The sequence below is a fragment of the Conger conger genome, chromosome 11 (assembly GCF_963514075.1).
Source record: "Conger conger chromosome 11, fConCon1.1, whole genome shotgun sequence".
NCBI classification, from domain to species: Eukaryota; Metazoa; Chordata; class Actinopteri; order Anguilliformes; family Congridae; genus Conger; species Conger conger.
In genome coordinates this window covers 1-24,980 of record NC_083770.1, presented here as the reverse complement: position 1 = coordinate 24,980, position 24,980 = coordinate 1, and positions in this window count along the sequence as shown.

Sequence of the window (24,980 nt, the reverse complement as noted above, 5' to 3'; positions counted from 1 at the left end):
TTGTGAAATCCACAAAATGACGATTTCAAGCTTTGGCACTCTAAGTTTCATAGTTGGTGAAAAAGAGCATATCTTGAAGAGAGAATACACTAGCTGCTTCCAAATGAAATATGTATGATTGTGAGTGGTTCCATATCATATATCCCAAAGGTAGCCATGTGCTCCTTTAGGAGCTTTAGATATAGGCCTTATAACAACTTTAACTTTTCCCGCATTCAGAAACAAAGTTTTTCAGAGTACGCATTTCTTGAAAGTCAAAACTCACATTTCATCCAAAACCAAAAGGTTTGATGGTGGGGCGAAAATCTATCAGGTGTATGCCCATTTGCCAGAAACCGCATTCAGAGCTTGTGAAATCCCCAAAAAGTCGATTTCAAGCTTTGGCACTCTAAGTTTCATAGTTGGTGAAAATGAGCATATCTTGAAGAGAGAATACACTAGCTGCTCCCAAATGAAATATGTATGACGGTGAGTGGTTCCATATCATATATCCCAAAGGTAGCCATGTCCTCCTTTAGGAGCTTTAGATATAGGCCTTATGAAAACTTTAACTTTTCCCGCATTCAGAAACAAAGTTTTTCAGAGTGCGCATTTCTTGAAAGTCAAAACTCACATTTCATCCAAAACCAAAAGGTTTGATGGTGGGGCGAAAATCTATCAGGTGTATGCCCATTTGCCAGAAACCGCATTCAGAGCTTGTGAAATCCCCAAAAAGTCGATTTCAAGCTTTGGCACTCTAAGTTTCATAGTTGGTGAAAAAGAGCATATCTTGAAGAGAGAATACACTAGCTGCTCCCAAATGAAATATGTATGATGGTGAGTGGTTCCATATCATATATTCAAAAGGTAGCCATCTGCTCCTTTAGGAGCTTTAGATATAGGCCTTATAAAACCTTTAACTTTTCCCGCATTCAGAAACAAAGTTTTTCAGAGTGCGCATTTCTTGAAAGTCAAAACTCACATTTCATCCAAAACCAAAAGGTTTGATGGTGGGGCGAAAATCTATCAGGTGTATGCCCATTTGCCAGAAACCGCATTCAGAGCTTGTGAAATCCACAAAATGACGATTTCAAGCTTTGGCACTCTAAGTTTCATAGTTGGTGAAAAAGAGCATATCTTGAAGAGAGAATACACTAGCTGCTTCCAAATGAAATATGTATGATTGTGAGTGGTTCCATATCATATATCCCAAAGGTAGCCATGTGCTCCTTTAGGAGCTTTAGATATAGGCCTTATAACAACTTTAACTTTTCCCGCATTCAGAAACAAAGTTTTTCAGAGTACGCATTTCTTGAAAGTCAAAACTCACATTTCATCCAAAACCAAAAGGTTTGATGGTGGGGCGAAAATCTATCAGGTGTATGCCCATTTGCCAGAAACCGCATTCAGAGCTTGTGAAATCCCCAAAAAGTCGATTTCAAGCTTTGGCACTCTAAGTTTCATAGTTGGTGAAAATGAGCATATCTTGAAGAGAGAATACACTAGCTGCTCCCAAATGAAATATGTATGACGGTGAGTGGTTCCATATCATATATCCCAAAGGTAGCCATGTCCTCCTTTAGGAGCTTTAGATATAGGCCTTATGAAAACTTTAACTTTTCCCGCATTCAGAAACAAAGTTTTTCAGAGTGCGCATTTCTTGAAAGTCAAAACTCACATTTCATCCAAAACCAAAAGGTTTGATGGTGGGGCGAAAATCTATCAGGTGTATGCCCATTTGCCAGAAACCGCATTCAGAGCTTGTGAAATCCCCAAAAAGTCGATTTCAAGCTTTGGCACTCTAAGTTTCATAGTTGGTGAAAATGAGCATATCTTGAAGAGAGAATACACTAGCTGCTCCCAAATGAAATATGTATGACGGTGAGTGGTTCCATATCATATATCCCAAAGGTAGCCATGTGCTCCTTTAGGAGCTTTAGATATAGGCCTTATGAAAACTTTAACTTTTCCCGCATTCAGAAACAAAGTTTTTCAGAGTGCGCATTTCTTGAAAGTCAAAACTCACATTTCATCCAAAACCAAAAGGTTTGATGGTGGGGCGAAAATCTATCAGGTGTATGCCCATTTGCCAGAAACCGCATTCAGAGCTTGTGAAATCCCCAAAAAGTCGATTTCAAGCTTTGGCACTCTAAGTTTCATAGTTGGTGAAAATGAGCATATCTTGAAGAGAGAATACACTAGCTGCTCCCAAATGAAATATGTATGACGGTAAGTGGTTCCATATCATATATCCCAAAGGTAGCCATGTGCTCCTTTAGGAGCTTTAGATATAGGCCTTATGAAAACTTTAACTTTTCCCGCATTCAGAAACAAAGTTTTTCAGAGTGCGCATTTCTTGAAAGTCAAAACTCACATTTCATCCAAAACCAAAAGATTTGATGGTGGGGCGAAAATCTATCAGGTGTATGCCCATTTGCCAGAAACCGCATTCAGAGCTTGTGAAATCCCCAAAATGACGATTTCAAGTTTTGGCACTCTAAGTTTCATAGTTGGTGAAAAAGAGCATATCTTGAAGAGAGAATACACTAGCTGCTCCCAAATTAAATATGTATGATGGTGAGTGGTTCCATATCATATATCCCAAAGGTAGCCATGTGCTCCTTTAGGAGCTTTAGATATTGGCCTTATAAAAACTTTAACTTTTCCCGCATTCAGAAACAAAGTTTTTCAGAGTGCGCATTTCTTGAAAGTCAAAACTCACATTTCATCCAAAACCAAAAGGATTGATGGTGGTGCGAAAATCTATCAGGTGTATGCCCATTTGCCAGAAACCGCATTCAGAGCTTGTGAAATCCCCAAAATGACGATTTCAAGCTTTGGCGCTCTAAGTTTCATAGTTGGTGAAAAAGAGCATATCTTGAAGAGAGAATACACTAGCTGCTCCCAAATGAAATATGTATGATGGTGAGTGGTTCCATATCATATATTCAAAAGGTAGCCATCTGCTCCTTTAGGAGCTTTAGATATAGGCCTTATAAAACCTTTAACTTTTCCCGCATTCAGAAACAAAGTTTTTCAGAGTGCGCATTTCTTGAAAGTCAAAACTCACATTTCATCCAAAACCAAAAGGTTTGATGGTGGGGCGAAAATCTATCAGGTGTATGCCCATTTGCCAGAAACCGCATTCAGAGCTTGTGAAATCCCCAAAATGACGATTTCAAGCTTTGGCACTCTAAGTTTCATAGTTGGTGAAAAAGAGCATATCTTGAAGAGAGAATACACTAGCTGCTTCCAAATGAAATATGTATGATTGTGAGTGGTTCCATATCATATATCCCAAAGGTAGCCATGTGCTCCTTTAGGAGCTTTAGATATAGGCCTTATAACAACTTTAACTTTTCCCGCATTCAGAAACAAAGTTTTTCAGAGTGCGCATTTCTTGAAAGTCAAAACTCACATTTCATCCAAAACCAAAAGGTTTGATGGTGGGGCGAAAATCTATCAGGTGTATGCCCATTTGCCAGAAACCGCATTCAGAGCTTGTGAAATCCCCAAAATGACGATTTCAAGTTTTGGCACTCTAAGTTTCATAGTTTGGTGAAAAAGAGCATATCTTGAAGAGAGAATACACTAGCTGCTCCCAAATGAAATATGTATGATGGTGAGTGGTTCCATATCATATATCCCAAAGGTAGCCATGTGCTCCTTTAGGAGCTTTAGATATAGGCCTTATAAAAACTTTAACTTTTCCCGCATTCAGAAACAAAGTTTTTCAGAGTGCGCATTTCTTGAAAGTCAAAACTCACATTTCATCCAAAACCAAATGGTTTGATGGTGGGGCGAAAATCTATCAGGTGTATGCCCATTTGCCAGAAACCGCATTCAGAGCTTGTGAAATACATATATGACGATTTCAATCTTTGGCACTCTAAGTTTCTTAGGAGTTGAATATGAGCATATCTTCATGAGTGAATACACTAGCTGCTTCCAAATGAAATATGTATGATGGTGAGTGGTTCCATATCATATATTCAAAAGGTAGCCATCTGCTCCTTTAGGAGCTTTAGATATAGGCCTCATAAAAACTTTAACTTTTCCCGCATTCAGAAACAAAGTTTTTCAGAGTGCGCATTTCTTGAAAGTCAAAACTCACATTTCATCCAAAACCAAAAGGTTTGATGGTGGGGCGAAAATCTATCAGGTGTATGCCCATTTGCCAGAAACCGCATTCAGAGCTTCTGAAATCCCCAAAATGACGATTTCAAGCTTTGGCACTCTAAGTTTCATAGTTGGTGAAAAAGAGCATATCTTGAAGAGAGAATACACTAGCTGCTTCCAAATGAAATATGTATGATGGTGAGTGGTTCCATATCATATATCCCAAAGGTAGCCATGTGCTCCTTTAGGAGCTTTAGATATAGGCCTTATGAAAACTTTAACTTTTCCCACATTCAGAAACAAAGTTTTTCAGAATGCGCATTTCTTGAAAGTCAAAACTCACATTTCATCCAAAACCAAAAGGTTTGATGGTGGGGCGAAAATCTATCAGGTGTATGCCCATTTGCCAGAAACCGCATTCAGAGCTTGTGAAATACATATATGACGATTTCAATCTTTGGCACTCTAAGTTTCTTAGGAGTTGAATATGAGCATATCTTCAAGAGTGAATACACTAGCTGCTTCCAAATGAAATATGTATGATGGTGAGTGGTTCCATATCATATATTCAAAAGGTAGCCATCTGCTCCTTTAGGAGCTTTAGATATAGGCCTCATAAAAACTTTAACTTTTCCCGCATTCAGAAACAAAGTTTTTCAGAGTGTGCATTTCTTGAAAGTCAAAACTCACATTTCATCCAAAACCATAAGGTTTGATGGTGGGGCGAAAATCTATCAGGCGTATGCCCATTTGCCAGAAACCGCATTCAGAGCTTGTGAAATCCCCAAAATGACGATTTCAAGTTTTGGCACTCTAAGTTTCATAGTTGGTGAAAAAGAGCATATCTTGAAGAGAGAATACACTAGCTGCTTCCAAATGAAATATGTATGATGGTGAGTGGTTCCATATCATATATCCCAAAGGTAGCCATGTGCTCCTTTAGGAGCTTTAGATATAGGCCTTATAAAAACTTTAACTTTTCCCGCATTCAGAAACAAAGTTTTTCAGAGTGGGCATTTCTTGAAAGTCAAAACTCACATTTCATCCAAAACCAAAAGGTTTGATGGTGGGACGAAAATCTATCAGGTGTATGACAATTTGCCAGAAACCGCATTCAGAGCTTGTGAAATCCCCAAAATGACGATTTCAAGCTTTGGCACTCTAAGTTTCATAGTTGGTGAAAAAGAGCATATCGTGAAGAGAGAATACACTAGCTGCTTCCAAATGAAATATGTGTGATGTTGAGTGGTTCCATATCATATATCCCAAAGGTAGCCATGTGCTCCTTTAGGAGCTTTAGATATAGGCCTTATAAAAACTTTAACTTTTCCCGCATTCAGAAACAAAGTTTTTCAGAATGCGCATTTCTTGAAAGTCAAAACTCACATTTCATCCAAAACCAAAAGGTTTGATGGTGGGGCGAAAATCTATCAGGTGTATGCCCATTTGCCAGAAACCGCATTCAGAGCTTGTGAAATACATATATGACGATTTCAATCTTTGGCACTCTAAGTTTCTTAGGAGTTGAATATGAGCATATCTTCATGAGTGAATACACTAGCTGCTTCCAAATGAAATATGTATGATGGTGAGTGGTTCCATATCATATATTCAAAAGGTAGCCATCTGCTCCTTTAGGAGCTTTAGATATAGGCCTCATAAAAACTTTAACTTTTCCCGCATTCAGAAACAAAGTTTTTCAGAGTGCGCATTTCTTGAAAGTCAAAACTCACATTTCATCCAAAACCAAAAGGTTTGATGGTGGGGCGAAAATCTATCAGGTGTATGCCCATTTGCCAGAAACCGCATTCAGAGCTTCTGAAATCCCCAAAATGACGATTTCAAGCTTTGGCACTCTAAGTTTCATAGTTGGTGAAAAAGAGCATATCTTGAAGAGAGAATACACTAGCTGCTTCCAAATGAAATATGTATGATGGTGAGTGGTTCCATATCATATATCCCAAAGGTAGCCATGTGCTCCTTTAGGAGCTTTAGATATAGGCCTTATGAAAACTTTAACTTTTCCCACATTCAGAAACAAAGTTTTTCAGAATGCGCATTTCTTGAAAGTCAAAACTCACATTTCATCCAAAACCAAAAGGTTTGATGGTGGGGCGAAAATCTATCAGGTGTATGCCCATTTGCCAGAAACCGCATTCAGAGCTTGTGAAATACATATATGACGATTTCAATCTTTGGCACTCTAAGTTTCTTAGGAGTTGAATATGAGCATATCTTCAAGAGTGAATACACTAGCTGCTTCCAAATGAAATATGTATGATGGTGAGTGGTTCCATATCATATATTCAAAAGGTAGCCATCTGCTCCTTTAGGAGCTTTAGATATAGGCCTCATAAAAACTTTAACTTTTCCCGCATTCAGAAACAAAGTTTTTCAGAGTGTGCATTTCTTGAAAGTCAAAACTCACATTTCATCCAAAACCATAAGGTTTGATGGTGGGGCGAAAATCTATCAGGCGTATGCCCATTTGCCAGAAACCGCATTCAGAGCTTGTGAAATCCCCAAAATGACGATTTCAAGTTTTGGCACTCTAAGTTTCATAGTTGGTGAAAAAGAGCATATCTTGAAGAGAGAATACACTAGCTGCTTCCAAATGAAATATGTATGATGGTGAGTGGTTCCATATCATATATCCCAAAGGTAGCCATGTGCTCCTTTAGGAGCTTTAGATATAGGCCTTATAAAAACTTTAACTTTTCCCGCATTCAGAAACAAAGTTTTTCAGAGTGGGCATTTCTTGAAAGTCAAAACTCACATTTCATCCAAAACCAAAAGGTTTGATGGTGGGACGAAAATCTATCAGGTGTATGACAATTTGCCAGAAACCGCATTCAGAGCTTGTGAAATCCCCAAAATGACGATTTCAAGCTTTGGCACTCTAAGTTTCATAGTTGGTGAAAAAGAGCATATCGTGAAGAGAGAATACACTAGCTGCTTCCAAATGAAATATGTGTGATGTTGAGTGGTTCCATATCATATATCCCAAAGGTAGCCATGTGCTCCTTTAGGAGCTTTAGATATAGGCCTTATAAAAACTTTAACTTTTCCCGCATTCAGAAACAAAGTTTTTCAGAATGCGCATTTCTTGAAAGTCAAAACTCACATTTCATCCAAAACCAAAAGGTTTGATGGTGGGGCGAAAATCTATCAGGTGTATGCCCATTTGCCAGAAACCGCATTCAGAGCTTGTGAAATCCCCAAAATGACGATTTCAAGCTTTGGCACTCTAAGTTTCATAGTTGGTGAAAAAGAGCATATCTTGAAGAGAGAATACACTAGCTGCTCCCAAATGAAATATGTCTGATGGTGAGTGGTTCCATATCATATATCCCAAAGGTAGCCATGTGCTCCTTTAGGAGCTTTAGATATAGGCCTTATAAAAACTTTAACTTTTCCCGCATTCAGAAACAAAGTTTTTCAGAGTGCGCATTTCTTGAAAGTCAAAACTCACATTTCATCCAAAACCAAAAGGTTTGATGGTGGGGCGAAAATCTATCAGGTGTATGCCCATTTGCCAGAAACCGCATTCAGAGCTTGTGAAATCCCCAAAATGACGATTTCAAGCTTTGGCACTCTAAGTTTCAGAGTTGGTGAAAAAGAGCATATCTTGAAGAGAGAATATACTAGCTGCTTCCAAGTGAAATATGTATGATGGTGAGTGGTTCCATATCATATATTCAAAAGGTAGCCATCTGCTCCTTTAGGAGCTTTAGATATAGGCCTTATAAAACCTTTAACTTTTCCCGCATTCAGAAACAAAGTTTTTCAGAGTGCGCATTTCTTGAAAGTCAAAACTCACATTTCATCCAAAACCAAAAGGTTTGATGGTGGGTTAAAATCTATCACGTGTATGCCCATTTGCCAGAAACCGCATTCAGAGCTTGTGAAATCCACAAAATGACGATTTCAAGCTTTGGCACTCTAAGTTTCATAGTTGGTGAAAAAGAGCATATCTTGAAGAGAGAATACACTAGCTGCTTCCAAATGAAATATGTATGATGGTGAGTGGTTCCATATCATATATCCCAAAGGTAGCCATGTGCTCCTTTAGGAGCTTTAGATATAGGCCTTATAAAAACTTTAACTTTTCCCGCATTCAGAAACAAAGTTTTTCAGAGTGCGCATTTCTTGAAAGTCAAAACTCACATTTCATCCAAAACCAAAAGGTTTGATGGTGGGGCGAAAATCTATCAGGTGTATGCCCATTTGCCAGAAACCGCATTCAGAGCTTGTGAAATCCCCAAAATGACGATTTCAAGCTTTGGCACTCTAAGTTTCAGAGTTGGTGAAAAAGAGCATATCTTGAAGAGAGAATATACTAGCTGCTTCCAAATGAAATATGTATGATGGTGAGTGGTTCCATATCATATATTCAAAAGGTAGCCATCTGCTCCTTTAGGAGCTTTAGATATAGGCCTTATAAAACCTTTAACTTTTCCCGCATTCAGAAACAAAGTTTTTCAGAGTGCGCATTTCTTGAAAGTCAAAACTCACATTTCATCCAAAACCAAAAGGATTGATGGTGGTGCGAAAATCTATCAGGTGTATGCCCATTTGCCAGAAACCGCATTCAGAGCTTGTGAAATCCCCAAAATGACGATTTCAAGCTTTGGCGCTCTAAGTTTCATAGTTGGTGAAAAAGAGCATATCTTGAAGAGAGAATACACTAGCTGCTTCCAAATGAAATATGTATGATTGTGAGTGGTTCCATATCATATATCCCAAAGGTAGCCATGTGCTCCTTTAGGAGCTTTAGATATAGGCCTTATAACAACTTTAACTTTTCCCGCATTCAGAAACAAAGTTTTTCAGAGTGCGCATTTCTTGAAAGTCAAAACTCACATTTCATCCAAAACCAAAAGGTTTGATGGTGGGGCGAAAATCTATCAGGTGTATGCCCATTTGCCAGAAACCGCATTCAGAGCTTGTGAAATCCCCAAAATGACGATTTCAAGTTTTGGCACTCTAAGTTTCATAGTTGGTGAAAAAGAGCATATCTTGAAGAGAGAATACACTAGCTGCTCCCAAATGAAATATGTATGATGGTGAGTGGTTCCATATCATATATCCCAAAGGTAGCCATGTGCTCTTTTAGGAGCTTTAGATATAGGCCTCATAAAAACTTTAACTTTTCCCGCATTCAGAAACAAAGTTTTTCAGAGTGCGCATTTCTTGAAAGTCAAAACTCACATTTCATCCAAAACCAAAAGGTTTGATGGTGGGGCGAAAATCTATCAGGTGTATGCCCATTTGCCAGAAACCGCATTCAGAGCTTGTGAAATCCCCAAAATGACGATTTCAAGCTTTGGCACTCTAAGTTTCAGAGTTGGTGAAAAAGAGCATATCTTGAAGAGAGAATATACTAGCTGCTTCCAAATGAAATATGTATGATGGTGAGTGGTTCCATATCATATATTCAAAAGGTAGCCATCTGCTCCTTTAGGAGCTTTAGATATAGGCCTTATAAAACCTTTAACTTTTCCCGCATTCAGAAACAAAGTTTTTCAGAGTGCGCATTTCTTGAAAGTCAAAACTCACATTTCATCCAAAACCAAAAGGATTGATGGTGGTGCGAAAATCTATCAGGTGTATGCCCATTTGCCAGAAACCGCATTCAGAGCTTGTGAAATCCCCAAAATGACGATTTCAAGCTTTGGCGCTCTAAGTTTCATAGTTGGTGAAAAAGAGCATATCTTGAAGAGAGAATACACTAGCTGCTTCCAAATGAAATATGTATGATTGTGAGTGGTTCCATATCATATATCCCAAAGGTAGCCATGTGCTCCTTTAGGAGCTTTAGATATAGGCCTTATAACAACTTTAACTTTTCCCGCATTCAGAAACAAAGTTTTTCAGAGTGCGCATTTCTTGAAAGTCAAAACTCACATTTCATCCAAAACCAAAAGGTTTGATGGTGGGGCGAAAATCTATCAGGTGTATGCCCATTTGCCAGAAACCGCATTCAGAGCTTGTGAAATCCCCAAAATGACGATTTCAAGTTTTGGCACTCTAAGTTTCATAGTTTGGTGAAAAAGAGCATATCTTGAAGAGAGAATACACTAGCTGCTCCCAAATGAAATATGTATGATGGTGAGTGGTTCCATATCATATATCCCAAAGGTAGCCATGTGCTCCTTTAGGAGCTTTAGATATAGGCCTTATAAAAACTTTAACTTTTCCCGCATTCAGAAACAAAGTTTTTCAGAGTGCGCATTTCTTGAAAGTCAAAACTCACATTTCATCCAAAACCAAATGGTTTGATGGTGGGGGCGAAAATCTATCAGGTGTATGCCCATTTGCCAGAAACCGCATTCAGAGCTTGTGAAATACATATATGACGATTTCAATCTTTGGCACTCTAAGTTTCTTAGGAGTTGAATATGAGCATATCTTCATGAGTGAATACACTAGCTGCTTCCAAATGAAATATGTATGATGGTGAGTGGTTCCATATCATATATTCAAAAGGTAGCCATCTGCTCCTTTAGGAGCTTTAGATATAGGCCTCATAAAAACTTTAACTTTTCCCGCATTCAGAAACAAAGTTTTTCAGAGTGCGCATTTCTTGAAAGTCAAAACTCACATTTCATCCAAAACCAAAAGGTTTGATGGTGGGGCGAAAATCTATCAGGTGTATGCCCATTTGCCAGAAACCGCATTCAGAGCTTCTGAAATCCCCAAAATGACGATTTCAAGCTTTGGCACTCTAAGTTTCATAGTTGGTGAAAAAGAGCATATCTTGAAGAGAGAATACACTAGCTGCTTCCAAATGAAATATGTATGATGGTGAGTGGTTCCATATCATATATCCCAAAGGTAGCCATGTGCTCCTTTAGGAGCTTTAGATATAGGCCTTATGAAAACTTTAACTTTTCCCGCATTCAGAAACAAAGTTTTTCAGAATGCGCATTTCTTGAAAGTCAAAACTCACATTTCATCCAAAACCAAAAGGTTTGATGGTGGGGCGAAAATCTATCAGGTGTATGCCCATTTGCCAGAAACAGCATTCAGAGCTTGTGAAATACATATATGACGATTTCAATCTTTGGCACTCTAAGTTTCTTAGGAGTTGAATATGAGCATATCTTCAAGAGTGAATACACTAGCTGCTTCCAAATGAAATATGTATGATGGTGAGTGGTTCCATATCATATATTCAAAAGGTAGCCATCTGCTCCTTTAGGAGCTTTAGATATAGGCCTCATAAAAACTTTAACTTTTCCCGCATTCAGAAACAAAGTTTTTCAGAGTGTGCATTTCTTGAAAGTCAAAACTCACATTTCATCCAAAACCTTAAGGTTTGATGGTGGGGCGAAAATCTATCAGGCGTATGCCCATTTGCCAGAAACCGCATTCAGAGCTTGTGAAATCCCCAAAATGACGATTTCAAGCTTTGGCACTCTAAGTTTCATAGTTGGTGAAAAAGAGCATATCTTGAAGAGAGAATACACTAGCTGCTTCCAAATGAAATATGTATGATGGTGAGTGGTTCCATATCATATATCCCAAAGGTAGCCATGTGCTCCTTTAGGAGCTTTAGATATAGGCCTTATAAAAACTTTAACTTTTCCCGCATTCAGAAACAAAGTTTTTCAGAGTGGGCATTTCTTGAAAGTCAAAACTCACATTTCATCCAAAACCAAAAGGTTTGATGGTGGGGCGAAAATCTATCAGGTGTATGACAATTTGCCAGAAACCGCATTCAGAGCTTGTGAAATCCCCAAAATGACGATTTCAAGCTTTGGCACTCTAAGTTTCATAGTTGGTGAAAAAGAGCATATCGTGAAGAGAGAATACACTAGCTGCTTCCAAATGAAATATGTGTGATGTTGAGTGGTTCCATATCATATATCCCAAAGGTAGCCATGTGCTCCTTTAGGAGCTTTAGATATAGGCCTTATAAAAACTTTAACTTTTCCCGCATTCAGAAACAAAGTTTTTCAGAATGCGCATTTCTTGAAAGTCAAAACTCACATTTCATCCAAAACCAAAAGGTTTGATGGTGGGGCGAAAATCTATCAGGTGTATGCCCATTTGCCAGAAACCGCATTCAGAGCTTCTGAAATCCCCAAAATGACGATTTCAAGCTTTGGCACTCTAAGTTTCATAGTTGGTGAAAAAGAGCATATCTTGAAGAGAGAATACACTAGCTGCTTCCAAATGAAATATGTATGATGGTGAGTGGTTCCATATCATATATCCCAAAGGTAGCCATGTGCTCCTTTAGGAGCTTTAGATATAGGCCTTATGAAAACTTTAACTTTTCCCGCATTCAGAAACAAAGTTTTTCAGAATGCGCATTTCTTGAAAGTCAAAACTCACATTTCATCCAAAACCAAAAGGTTTGATGGTGGGGCGAAAATCTATCAGGTGTATGCCCATTTGCCAGAAACCGCATTCAGAGCTTGTGAAATACATATATGACGATTTCAATCTTTGGCACTCTAAGTTTCTTAGGAGTTGAATATGAGCATATCTTCAAGAGTGAATACACTAGCTGCTTCCAAATGAAATATGTATGATGGTGAGTGGTTCCATATCATATATTCAAAAGGTAGCCATCTGCTCCTTTAGGAGCTTTAGATATAGGCCTCATAAAAACTTTAACTTTTCCCGCATTCAGAAACAAAGTTTTTCAGAGTGTGCATTTCTTGAAAGTCAAAACTCACATTTCATCCAAAACCTTAAGGTTTGATGGTGGGGCGAAAATCTATCAGGCGTATGCCCATTTGCCAGAAACCGCATTCAGAGCTTGTGAAATCCCCAAAATGACGATTTCAAGCTTTGGCACTCTAAGTTTCATAGTTGGTGAAAAAGAGCATATCTTGAAGAGAGAATACACTAGCTGCTTCCAAATGAAATATGTATGATGGTGAGTGGTTCCATATCATATATCCCAAAGGTAGCCATGTGCTCCTTTAGGAGCTTTAGATATAGGCCTTATAAAAACTTTAACTTTTCCCGCATTCAGAAACAAAGTTTTTCAGAGTGGGCATTTCTTGAAAGTCAAAACTCACATTTCATCCAAAACCAAAAGGTTTGATGGTGGGGCGAAAATCTATCAGGTGTATGACAATTTGCCAGAAACCGCATTCAGAGCTTGTGAAATCCCCAAAATGACGATTTCAAGCTTTGGCACTCTAAGTTTCATAGTTGGTGAAAAAGAGCATATCGTGAAGAGAGAATACACTAGCTGCTTCCAAATGAAATATGTGTGATGTTGAGTGGTTCCATATCATATATCCCAAAGGTAGCCATGTGCTCCTTTAGGAGCTTTAGATATAGGCCTTATAAAAACTTTAACTTTTCCCGCATTCAGAAACAAAGTTTTTCAGAATGCGCATTTCTTGAAAGTCAAAACTCACATTTCATCCAAAACCAAAAGGTTTGATGGTGGGGCGAAAATCTATCAGGTGTATGCCCAGTTGCCAGAAACCGCATTCAGAGCTTGTGAAATCCCCAAAATGACGATTTCAAGCTTTGGCACTCTAAGTTTCATAGTTGGTGAAAAAGAGCATATCTTGAAGAGAGAATACACTAGCTGCTCCCAAATGAAATATGTCTGATGGTGAGTGGTTCCATATCATATATCCCAAAGGTAGCCATGTGCTCCTTTAGGAGCTTTAGATATAGGCCTTATAAAAACTTTAACTTTTCCCGCATTCAGAAACAAAGTTTTTCAGAGTGCGCATTTCTTGAAAGTCAAAACTCACATTTCATCCAAAACCAAAAGGTTTGATGGTGGGGCGAAAATCTATCAGGTGTATGCCCATTTGCCAGAAACCGCATTCAGAGCTTGTGAAATCCCCAAAATGACGATTTCAAGCTTTGGCACTCTAAGTTTCAGAGTTGGTGAAAAAGAGCATATCTTGAAGAGAGAATATACTAGCTGCTTCCAAATGAAATATGTATGATGGTGAGTGGTTCCATATCATATATTCAAAAGGTAGCCATCTGCTCCTTTAGGAGCTTTAGATATAGGCCTTATAAAACCTTTAACTTTTCCCGCATTCAGAAACAAAGTTTTTCAGAGTGCGCATTTCTTGAAAGTCAAAACTCACATTTCATCCAAAACCAAAAGGTTTGATGGTGGGTTAAAATCTATCACGTGTATGCCCATTTGCCAGAAACCGCATTCAGAGCTTGTGAAATCCCCAAAATGACGATTTCAAGCTTTGGCACTCTAAGTTTCATAGTTGGTGAAAAAGAGCATATCGTGAAGAGAGAATACACTAGCTGCTTCCAAATGAAATATGTGTGATGTTGAGTGGTTCCATATCATATATCCCAAAGGTAGCCATGTGCTCCTTTAGGAGCTTTAGATATAGGCCTTATAAAAACTTTAACTTTTCCCGCATTCAGAAACAAAGTTTTTCAGAATGCGCATTTCTTGAAAGTCAAAACTCACATTTCATCCAAAACCAAAATGTTTGATGGTGGGGCGAAAATCTATCAGGTGTATGCCCAGTTGCCAGAAACCGCATTCAGAGCTTGTGAAATCCCCAAAATGACGATTTCAAGCTTTGGCACTCTAAGTTTCATAGTTGGTGAAAAAGAGCATATCTTGAAGAGAGAATACACTAGCTGCTCCCAAATGAAATATGTCTGATGGTGAGTGGTTCCATATCATATATCCCAAAGGTAGCCATGTGCTCCTTTAGGAGCTTTAGATATAGGCCTTATAAAAACTTTAACTTTTCCCGCATTCAGAAACAAAGTTTTTCAGAGTGCGCATTTCTTGAAAGTCAAAACTCACATTTCATCCAAAACCAAAAGGTTTGATGGTGGGGCGAAAATCTATCAGGTGTATGCCCATTTGCCAGAAACCGCATTCAGAGCTTGTGAAATCCCCAAAATGACGATTTCAAGCTTTGGCACTCTAAGTTTCAGAGTTGGTGAAAAAGAGCATATCTTGAAGAGAGAATATACTAGCTGCTTCCAAATGAAATATGTATGATGGTGAGTGGTTCCATATCATATATTCAAAAGGTAGCCATCTGCTCCTTTAGGAGCTTTAGATATAGGCCTTATAAAACCTTTAACTTTTCCCGCATTCAGAAACAAAGTTTTTCAGAGTGCGCATTTCTTGAAAGTCAAAACTCACATTTCATCCAAAACCAAAAGGTTTGATGGTGGGTTAAAATCTATCACGTGTATGCCCATTTGCCAGAAACCGCATTCAGAGCTTGTGAAATCCACAAAATGACGATTTCAAGCTTTGGCACTCTAAGTTTCATAGTTGGTGAAAAAGAGCATATCTTGAAGAGAGAATACACTAGCTGCTTCCAAATGAAATATGTATGATGGTGAGTGGTTCCATATCATATATCCCAAAGGTAGCCATGTGCTCCTTTAGGAGCTTTAGATATAGGCCTTATAAAAACTTTAACTTTTCCCGCATTCAGAAACAAAGTTTTTCAGAGTGCGCATTTCTTGAAAGTCAAAACTCACATTTCATCCAAAACCAAAAGGTTTGATGGTGGGGCGAAAATCTATCAGGTGTATGCCCATTTGCCAGAAACCGCATTCAGAGCTTGTGAAATCCCCAAAATGACGATTTCAAGTTTTGGCACTCTAAGTTTCATAGTTGGTGAAAAAGAGCATATCTTGAAGAGAGAATACACTAGCTGCTCCCAAATGAAATATGTATGATGGTGAGTGGTTCCATATCATATATCCCAAAGGTAGCCATGTGCTCTTTTAGGAGCTTTAGATATAGGCCTCATAAAAACTTTAACTTTTCCCGCATTCAGAAACAAAGTTTTTCAGAGTGCGCATTTCTTGAAAGTCAAAACTCACATTTCATCCAAAACCAAAAGGTTTGATGGTGGGGCGAAAATCTATCAGGTGTATGCCCATTTGCCAGAAACCGCATTCAGAGCTTGTGAAATCCCCAAAATGACGATTTCAAGCTTTGGCACTCTAAGTTTCAGAGTTGGTGAAAAAGAGCATATCTTGAAGAGAGAATATACTAGCTGCTTCCAAATGAAATATGTATGATGGTGAGTGGTTCCATATCATATATTCAAAAGGTAGCCATCTGCTCCTTTAGGAGCTTTAGATATAGGCCTTATAAAACCTTTAACTTTTCCCGCATTCAGAAACAAAGTTTTTCAGAGTGCGCATTTCTTGAAAGTCAAAACTCACATTTCATCCAAAACCAAAAGGTTTGATGGTGGGGCGAAAATCTATCACGTGTATGCCCATTTGCCAGAAACCGCATTCAGAGCTTGTGAAATCCACAAAATGACGATTTCAAGCTTTGGCACTCTAAGTTTCATAGTTGGTGAAAAAGAGCATATCTTGAAGAGAGAATACACTAGCTGCTTCCAAATGAAATATGTATGATGGTGAGTGGTTCCATATCATATATCCCAAAGGTAGCCATGTGCTCCTTTAGGAGCTTTAGATATAGGCCTTATAAAAACTTTAACTTTTCCCGCATTCAGAAACAAAGTTTTTCAGAGTGCGCATTTCTTGAAAGTCAAAACTCACATTTCATCCAAAACCAAAAGGTTTGATGGTGGGGCGAAAATCTATCAGGTGTATGCCCATTTGCCAGAAACCGCATTCAGAGCTTGTGAAATCCCCAAAATGACGATTTCAAGTTTTGGCACTCTAAGTTTCATAGTTGGTGAAAAAGAGCATATCTTGAAGAGAGAATACACTAGCTGCTCCCAAATGAAATATGTATGATGGTGAGTGGTTCCATATCATATATCCCAAAGGTAGCCATGTGCTCTTTTAGGAGCTTTAGATATAGGCCTTATAAAAACTTTAACTTTTCCCGCATTCAGAAACAAAGTTTTTCAGAGTGCGCATTTCTTGAAAGTCAAAACTCACATTTCATCCAAAACCAAAAGGTTTGATGGTGGGGCGAAAATCTATCAGGTGTATGCCAATTTGCCAGAAACCGCATTCAGAGCTTGTGAAATCCCCAAAATGACGATTTCAAGCTTTGGCACTCTAAGTTTCATAGTTGGTGAAAATGAGCATATCGTGAAGAGAGAATACACTAGCTGCTTCCAAATGAAATATGTATGATGGTGAGTGGTTCCATATCATATATCCCAATGGTAGCCATGTGCTCCTTTAGGAGCTTTAGATATAGGCCTTATAAAAACTTTAACTTTTCCCGCATTCAGAAACAAAGTTTTTCAGAATGCGCATTTCTTGAAAGTCAAAACTCACATTTCATCCAAAACCAAATGGTTTGATGGTGGGGCGAAAATCTATCAGGTGTATGCCCATTTGCCAGAAACCGCATTCAGTGCTTGTGAAATACATATATGACGATTTCAATCTTTGGCACTCTAAGTTTCTTAGGAGTTGAATATGAGCATATCTTCAAGAGTGAATACACTAGCTGCTTCCAAATGAAATATGTATGATGGTGAGTGGTTCCATATCATATATTCAAAAGGTAGCCATCTGCTCCTTTAGGAGCTTTAGATATAGGCCTCATAAAAACTTTAACTTTTCCCGCATTCAGAAACAAAGTTTTTCAGAGTGCGCATTTCTTGAAAGTCAAAACTCACATTTCATCCAAAACCAAAAGGTTTGATGGTGGGGCGAAAATCTATCAGGTGTATGCCCATTTGCCAGAAACCGCATTCAGAGCTTGTGAAATCCCCAAAATGACGATTTCAAGCTTTGGCACTCTAAGTTTCATAGTTGGTGAAAAAGAGCATATCTTGAAGAGAGAATACACTAGCTGCTTCCAAATGAAATATGTATGATGGTGAGTGGTTCCATATCATATATCCCAAAGGTAGCCATGTGCTCCTTTAGGAGTTTTAGATATAGGCCTTATAAAAACTTTAACTTTTCCCGCATTCAGAAACAAAGTTTTTCAGAGTGCGCATTTCTTGAAAGTCAAAACTCACATTTCATCCAAAACCAAAAGGTTTGATGGTGGGGCGAAAATCTATCAGGTGTATGCCCATTTGCCAGAAACCGCATTCAGAGCTTGTGAAATCCCCAAAATGACGATTTCAAGCTTTGGCACTCTAAGTTTCATAGTTGGTGAAAAAGAGCATATCTTGAAGAGAGAAAATACTAGCTGCTTCCAAATGAAATATGTATGATGGTGAGTGGTTCCATATCATATATCCCAAAGGTAGCCATGTGCTCCTTTAGGAGCTTTAGATATAGGCCTTATAAAAACTTTAACTTTTCCCGCATTCAGAAACAAAGTTTTTCAGAGTGCACATTTCTTGAAAGTCAAAACTCACATTTCATCCAAAACCAAAAGGTTTGATGGTGGGGCGAAAATCTATCAGGTGTATGCCAATTTGCCAGAAACCGCATTCAGAGCTTGTGAAATCCCCAAAATGACGATTTCAAGCTTTGGCACTCTAAGTTTCATAGTTGGTGAAAAAGAGCATATCGTGAAGAGAGAATACACTAGCTGCTTCCAAATGAATTATGTATGATGGTGAGTGGTTCCATATCATATATCCCAAAGGTAGCCATGTGCTCCTTTAGGAGCTTTAGATATAGGCCTTATAAAAACTTTAACTTTTCCCGCATTCAGAAACAAAGTTTTTCAGAATGCGCATTTCTTGAAAGTCAAAACTCACATTTCATCCAAAACCAAAAGGTTTGATGGTGGGGCGAAAATCTATCAGGTGTATGCCCATTTGCCAGAAACCGCATTCAGAGCTTGTGAAATCCCCAAAATGACGATTTCAAGTTTTGGCACTCTAAGTTTCATAGTTGGTGAAAAAGAGCATATCTTGAAGAGAGAATACACTAGCTGCTCCCAAATGAAATATGTATGATGGTGAGTGGTTCCATATCATATATCCCAAAGGTAGCCATGTGCTTTTTTAGGAGCTTTAGATATAGGCCTTATAAAAACTTTAACTTTTCCCGCATTCAGAAACAAAGTTTTTCAGAGTGCGCATTTCTTGAAAGTCAAAACTCACATTTCATCCAAAACCAAATGGTTTGATGGTGGGGCGAAAATCTATCAGGTGTATGCCCATTTGCCAGAAACCGCATTCAGAGCTTGTGAAATACATATATGACGATTTCAATCTTTGGCACTCTAAGTTTCTTAGGAGTTGAATATGAGCATATCTTCAAGAGTGAATACACTAGCTGCTTCCAAATGAAATATGTATGATGGTGAGTGGTTCCATATCATATATTCAAAAGGTAGCCATCTGCTCCTTTAGGAGCTTTAGATATAGGCCTCATAAAAACTTTAACTTTTCCCGCATTCAGAAACAAAGTTTTTCAGAGTGCGCATTTCTTGAAAGTCAAAACTCACATTTCATCCAAAACCAAAAGGTTTGATGGTGGGGCGAAAATCTATCAGGTGTATGCCCATTTGCCAGAAACCGCATTCAGAGCTTGTGAAATCCCCAAAATGACGATTTCAAGCTTTGGCACTCTAAGTTTCATAGTTGGTGAAAAAGAGCATATCTTGAAGAGAGAATACACTAGCTGCTTCCAAATGAAATATGTATGATGGTGAGTGGTTCCATATCATATATCCCAAAGGTAGCCATGTGCTCCTTTAGGAGCTTTAGATATAGGCCTTATAAAAACTTTAACTTTTCCCGCATTCAGAAACAAAGTTTTTCAGAATGCGCATTTCTTGAAAGTCAAAACTCACATTTCATCCAAAACCAAAAGGTTTGATGGTGGGGCGAAAATCTATCAGGTGTATGCCCATTTGCCAGAAACCGCATTCAGAGCTTGTGAAATACATATATGACGATTTCAATCTTTGGCACTCTAAGTTTCTTAGGAGTTGAATATGAGCATATCTTCAAGAGTGAATACACTAGCTGCTTCCAAATGAAATATGTATGATGGTGAGTGGTTCCATATCATATATTCAAAAGGTAGCCATCTGCTCCTTTAGGAGCTTTAGATATAGGCCTCATAAAAACTTTAACTTTTCCCGCATTCAGAAACAAAGTTTTTCAGAGTGCGCATTTCTTGAAAGTCAAAACTCACATTTCATCCAAAACCATAAGGTTTGATGGTGGGGCGAAAATCTATCAGGTGTATGCCCATTTGCCAGAAACCGCATTCAGAGCTTGTGAAATCCCCAAAATGACGATTTCAAGCTTTGGCACTCTACGTTTCATAGTTGGTGAAAAAGAGCATATCGTGAAGAGAGAATACACTAGCTGCTTCCAAATGAAATATGTATGATGGTGAGTGGTTCCATATCATATATCCCAAAGGTAGCCATGTGCTCCTTTAGGAGCTTTAGATATAGGCCTTATAAAAACTTTAACTTTTCCCGCATTCAGAAACAAAGTTTTTCAGAATGCGCATTTCTTGAAAGTCAAAACTCACATTTCATCCAAAACCAAAAGGTTTGATGGTGGGGCGAAAATCTATCAGGTGTATGCCCATTTGCCAGAAACCGCATTCAGAGCTTGTGAAATCCCCAAAATGACGATTTCAAGCTTTGGCACTCTAAGTTTCATAGTTGGTGAAAAAGAGCATATCTTGAAGAGAGAATACACTAGCTGCTCCCAAATGAAATATGTCTGATGGTGAGTGGTTCCATATCATATATCCCAAAGGTAGCCATGTGCTCCTTTAGGAGCTTTAGATATAGGCCTTATAAAAACTTTAACTTTTCCCGCATTCAGAAACAAAGTTTTTCAGAGTGCGCATTTCTTGAAAGTCAAAACTCACATTTCATCCAAAACCAAAAGGTTTGATGGTGGGGCGAAAATCTATCAGATGTATGCCCATTTGTCAGAAACCGCATTCAGAGCTTGTGAAATCCCCAAAATGACGATTTCAAGCTTTGGCACTCTAAGTTTCAGAGTTGGTGAAAAAGAGCATATCTTGAAGAGAGAATATACTAGCTGCTTCCAAATGAAATATGTATGATGGTGAGTGGTTCCATATCATATATTCAAAAGGTAGCCATCTGCTCCTTTAGGAGCTTTAGATATATGCCTTATAAAACCTTTAACTTTTCCCGCATTCAGAAACAAAGTTTTTCAGAGTGCGCATTTCTTGAAAGTCAAAACTCACATTTCATCCAAAACCAAAAGGTTTGATGGTGGGGCGAAAATCTATCAGGTGTATGCCCATTTGCCAGAAACCGCATTCAGAGCTTGTGAAATCCACAAAATGACGATTTCAAGCTTTGGCACTCTAAGTTTCATAGTTGGTGAAAAAGAGCATATCTTGAAGAGAGAATACACTAGCTGCTTCCAAATGAAATATGTATGATGGTGAGTGGTTCCATATCATATATCCCAAAGATAGCCATGTGCTCCTTTAGGAGCTTTAGATATAGGCCTTATAAAAACTTTAACTTTTCCCGCATTCAGAAACAAAGTTTTTCAGAGTGCGCATTTCTTGAAAGTCAAAACTCACATTTCATCCAAAACCAAAAGGTTTGATGGTGGGGCGAAAATCTATCAGGTGTATGCCCATTTGCCAGAAACCGCATTCAGAGCTTGTGAAATCCCCAAAATGACGATTTCAAGCTTTGGCACTCTAAGTTTCATAGTTGGTGAAAAAGAGCATATCGTGAAGAGAGAATACACTAGCTGCTCCCAAATGAAATATGTATGATGGTGAGTGGTTCCATATCATATATCCCAAAGGTAGCCATGTGCTCCTTTAGGAGCTTTAGATATAGGCCTTATAAAAACTTTAACTTTTCCCGCATTCAGAAACAAAGTTTTTCAGAATGCGCATTTCTTGAAAGTCAAAACTCACATTTCATCCAAAACCAAAAGGTTTGATGGTGGGGCGAAAATCTATCAGGTGTATGCCCATTTGCCAGAAACCGCATTCAGAGCTTGTGAAATACATATATGACGATTTCAATCTTTGGCACTCTAAGTTTCTTAGGAGTTGAATATGAGCATATCTTCAAGAGTGAATACACTAGCTGCTTCCAAATGAAATATGTATGATGGTGAGTGGTTCCATATCATATATTCAAAAGGTAGCCATCTGCTCCTTTAGGAGCTTTAGATATAGGCCTCATAAAAACTTTAACTTTTCCCGCATTCAGAAACAAAGTTTTTCAGAGTGCGCATTTCTTGAAAGTCAAAACTCACATTTCATCCAAAACCAAAAGGTTTGATGGTGGGGCGAAAATCTATCAGGTGTATGCCCATTTGCCAGAAACCGCATTCAGAGCTTGTGAAATCCCCAAAATGACGATTTCAAGCTTTGGCACTCTAAGTTTCATAGTTGGTGAAAAAGAGCATATCTTGAAGAGAGAATATACTAGCTGCTTCCAAATGAAATATGTATGATGGTGAGTGGTTCCATATCATATATCCCAAAGGTAGCCATGTGCTCCTTTAGGAGCTTTAGATATAGGCCTTATAAAAACTTTAACTTTTCCCGCATTCAGAAACAAAGTTTTTCAGAGTGCGCATTTCTTGAAAGTCAAAACTCACATTTCATCCAAAACCAAAAGGTTTGATGGTGGGGCGAAAATCTATCAGGTGTATGCCAATTTGCCAGAAACCGCATTCAGAGCTTGTGAAATCCCCAAAATGACGATTTCAAGCTTTGGCACTCTAAGTTTCATAGTTGGTGAAAAAGAGCATATCGTGAAGAGAGAATACACTAGCTGCTTCCAAATGAAATATGTATGATGGTGAGTGGTTCCATATCATATATCCCAAAGGTAGCCATGTGCTCCTTTAGGAGCTTTAGATATAGGCCTTATAAAAACTTTAACTTTTCCCGCATTCAGAAACAAAGTTTTTCAGAATGCGCATTTCTTGAAAGTCAAAACTCACATTTCATCCAAAACCAAAAGGTTTGATGGTGGGGCGAAAATCTATCAGGTGTATGCCCATTTGCCAGAAACCGCATTCAGAGCTTGTGAAATACATATATGACGATTTCAATCTTTGGCACTCTAAGTTTCTTAGGAGTTGAATATGAGCATATCTTCAAGAGTGAATACACTAGCTGCTTCCAAATGAAATATGTATGATGGTGAGTGGTTCCATATCATATATTCAAAAGGTAGCCATCTGCTCCTTTAGGAGCTTTAGATATAGGCCTCATAAAAACTTTAACTTTTCCCGCATTCAGAATCAAAGTTTTTCAGAGTGCGCATTTCTTGAAAGTCAAAACTCACATTTCATCCAAAACCAAAAGGTTTGATGGTGGGGCGAAAATCTATCAGGTGTATGCCCATTTGCCAGAAACCGCATTCAGAGCTTGTGAAATCCCCAAAATGACGATTTCAAGCTTTGGCACTCTAAGTTTCATAGTTGGTGAAAAAGAGCATATCTTGAAGAGAGAATATACTAGCTGCTTCCAAATGAAATATGTATGATGGTGAGTGGTTCCATATCATATATCCCAAAGGTAGCCATGTGCTCCTTTAGGAGCTTTAGATTTAGGCCTCATAAAAACTTTAACTTTTCCCGCATTCAGAAACAAAGTTTTTCAGAGTGCGCATTTCTTGAAAGTCAAAACTCACATTTCATCCAAAACCAAAAGGTTTGATGGTGGGGCGAAAATCTATCAGGTGTATGCCCATTTGCCAGAACCCGCATTCAGAGCTTGTGAAATCCCCAAAATGACGATTTCAAGCTTTGGCACTCTAAGTTTCATAGTTGGTGAAAAAGAGCATATCTTGAAGAGAGAATACACTAGCTGCTTCCAAATGAAATATGTATGATGGTGAGTGGTTCCATATCATATATCCCAAAGGTAGCCATGTGCTCCTTTAGGAGCTTTAGATATAGGCCTTATAAAAACTTTAACTTTTCCCGCATTCAGAAACAAAGTTTTTCAGAGTGCGCATTTCTTGAAAGTCAAAACTCACATTTCATCCAAATCCAAATGGTTTGATGGTGGGGCGAAAATCTATCAGGTGTATGCCCATTTGCCAGAAACCGCATTCAGAGCTTGTGAAATACATATATGACGATTTCAATCTTTGGCACTCTAAGTTTCTTAGGAGTTGAATATGAGCATATCTTCAAGAGTGAATACACTTGCTGCTTCCAAATGAAATATGTATGATGGTGAGTGGTTCCATATCATATATTCAAAAGGTAGCCATCTGCTCCTTTAGGAGCTTTAGATATAGGCCTCATAAAAACTTTAACTTTTCCCGCATTCAGAAACAAAGTTTTTCAGAGTGCGCATTTCTTGAAAGTCAAAACTCACATTTCATCCAAATCCAAATGGTTTGATGGTGGGGCGAAAATCTATCAGGTGTATGCCCATTTGCCAGAAACCGCATTCAGAGCTTGTGAAATACATATATGACGATTTCAATCTTTGGCACTCTAAGTTTCTTAGGAGTTGAATATGAGCATTTCTTCAAGAGTGAATACACTAGCTGCTTCCAAATGAAATATGTATGATGGTGAGTGGTTCCATATCATATATCCCAAAGGTAGCCATGTGCTCCTTTTGGAGCTTTAGATATAGGCCTTATGAAAACTTTAACTTTTCCCGCATTCAGAAACAAAGTTTTTCAGAGTGCGCATTTCTTGAAAGTCAAAACTCCCATTTCATCCAAAACCAAAAGGTTTGATGGTGGGGCGAAAATCTATCAGGTGTATGCCCATTTGCCAGAAACCGCATTCAGAGCTTGTGAAATCCCCAAAATGACGATTTCAAGCTTTGGCGCTCTAAGTTTCATAGTTGGTGAAAAAGAGCATATCTTGAAGAGAGAATACACTAGCTGCTCCCAAATGAAATATGTATGATGGTGAGTGGTTCCATATCATATATCCCAAAGGTAGCCATGTGCTCCTTTAGGAGCTTTACATATAGGCCTTATAAAAATTTTTACTTTTCCCGCATTCAGAAACAAAGTTTTTCAGAGTGCGCATTTCTTGAAAGTCAAAACTCACATTTCATCCAAAACCAAAAGG